This window comes from Phoca vitulina, unplaced genomic scaffold, assembly GCF_004348235.1.
Source record: "Phoca vitulina isolate PV1807 unplaced genomic scaffold, GSC_HSeal_1.0 scaffold6, whole genome shotgun sequence".
NCBI classification, from domain to species: Eukaryota; Metazoa; Chordata; class Mammalia; order Carnivora; family Phocidae; genus Phoca; species Phoca vitulina.
In genome coordinates this window covers 69,501,638-69,504,031 of record NW_022589709.1, presented here as the reverse complement: position 1 = coordinate 69,504,031, position 2,394 = coordinate 69,501,638, and the positions used below count along the sequence as shown (strand labels likewise).

Genomic DNA, 2,394 nt, shown 5'->3' with positions numbered 1-2,394 from the left:
ACACTACCAGTTGAATAAAAAAGAAGGCAAAATAAGGACATATGTATGTATATGCATATATATATGTATTTGCTTATTTTTGCAAATAAGAAAGGATAAACCAGAAACTAATAAAATTTGTTATGTATGGGGATTGAAGAAAACTTCTCTGAGTTACCTTTTCGTATGATTTTGACTTTTGAATTATGGTACTGTTTTACATATTAAAAAATCATATTAGCACTCCCTTCAGCAGCACATATACTAACAGTGGAATGATACAGAGAAGAAGAATAGCATGGTCCTTGTACAAACATGATATGTAACTTCATGAGGTGTTCCATATTTTCATGATGGATGTTAACTAAACTTATTGTCATAATCATTTTGCAATATATACATATATCAAATCATTATGTTGTTCACCTGAAACTAACACAGTGTGAACTATACCTCAATAAAATTGGGAAAAAAAGTAAAAATAATAAAATAAAAAAAATAAAAATAATAAAAAGCCCACTACCACAAAGAAAAAAAAAAATCAACATGGAGAGGAAAACCCTAATGTGAAGAGAAACAAATGAACTTATTTCAGGTTTAGAGGCTTTTAGACACACTATTACCTTTAGTGAGCTATATTCTCAGGATAAAATAAAAACTGTAAATAATCTTGTACTTTATCAGTAAGTTTGTTGTGGTATAGACATAGTAATTCTGATACTATTCAGTGTATTGTAGAGAGCAGTAAATGAGCAAATATACTAATGTTGGTGACAGACAGAGGCGGGATGCCTGGGTGGCTCAGTTGGTTAAGCGTCTGCCTTCAGCTCAGGTCATGATCCCCCTTGTCCTGGGATAGAGCCCAATGTTGGGCTCCTTGCTCATCAGGGAACCTGCTTCTCCCTCTCTCCCTGTAGCTCCCCCTGCTTGTGCACTCTCTCTCTCTCTGTCAAATAAATAAATCTATAAAATAAAATAAAATACACTTCCTGGCTCTGTCCCCTAAAAGGGCTTAGAACCAGTGACACCCCATTTGCCATGAGCACCCTTATCACTCAGTTCTTGGTTTCTAACAACTGTTTCTCACTGAAAAGAACCAGGTCTGATCCCAGGTCTGGGTCAAGGAAAGTACAAGATGAGCTTGGGACTTCCTTTGCTAGAAGAGCAAAGAAGTGCTCAAAAACAGATAGGGATGTGTCAGAAGGATACAGAAACCAATTCTAAAGGGCTCCCGCTTTGAAGGGGACAAATTCGGGACAAACTGAAAATCAAAAAGAAAGTGGTAATGAATATTCTGAGTTCATCATGATATTCAAGAAAATTGCAAAAGTGTGTGTGAGGGAAGAGAAAACTTTCTTAAACAGTGGAGTGCCAGGTAATGAATGTAGAAAAAAAATGATAGAATTTTTTAAAATTGTGATTTTTGCAGTCACTAATATAATAGTTGATTCAGGCAAGCCTTATTAATTAAAACAGTGGCTGAAAGTTGTGGGGGCATGAGATCTTCTCATATTTTCAAAGTACAATCCCTCAGGTTACTTATTAATCCAAAGGAGAAAGAGATGCCTTTACGACGGAGAGTTCTACCAGACAGCACCCCAATCAACTGATTAAACTTAGCGTGACCAATGAAAGAACACAATGGCATCATGTGCCTTTTGTTGTGATGCACTGAGAAGGACCCAGCCTCACCTCTGCAGAGTTTCTGCTGAAAATCTTTAATTGGATATAATGAAGAAACAACCAGACAACCCAAATTGTGGACATTCTATAAAAACACTGGACTGGGGCACTTGGGTGCTCAGTTGGATAAGCATCTGACTCTTGGTTTCAGCTCAGGTCAAGATCTTGGGGTTGTGAGATTGAGCCCCACATCGGGCTCTGCACTGAGTGGGGAGTCTACTTAAGACTCTCTCTCCCTCTCTCTCTGTCCCTCCCTGCTGCACTCTCTCTCTCTAAAATAAATAGATAAATCTTTTTAAAAAAATGAATAAATAAACAACTGGCCCTGAAAGTCAATGACAGGAAAGACAAAAACAAAACAAAACAAAACAAAAAAACCAGGAGAATTGTTTTGGAATAAAGGAGAGACTGTAGGATGACTTTAAAACAGTCTAATTCTTGATGAATCCTGGATAAGAACAAAAGACAAACCCAGAAAAGCTCCAAAGGATATTACTGGTTATTTAGAAGAATGTCCTTGTTGGGGTGCCTGGGTGGCTCAGTTGTTAAGCGTCTGCTTTCAGCTCAGGTCATGATCCCAGGGTCCTGGGATCCCCTGCTCTGCGGGGAGCCTGCTTCACTCTCTCCCACTCTCCCTGCTTGTGTTCCCTCTCTCGCTGTGTCTCTCTCTGTCAAATAAATAAAATCTTTAAAAAAAAAAAATGTCCTTGTTTTTTAGGAGGTATATCCTGA

At 38.0% G+C, this 2,394-nt stretch overlaps 1 pseudogene; it reads left to right on the top strand.

The window, feature by feature from the left end:
• The first annotated feature begins 219 nt into the window (after positions 1-219).
• On the top strand, positions 220-329 carry LOC116632488 (annotated as a pseudogene).
• Positions 330-2,394: the final 2,065 nt, after the last annotated feature.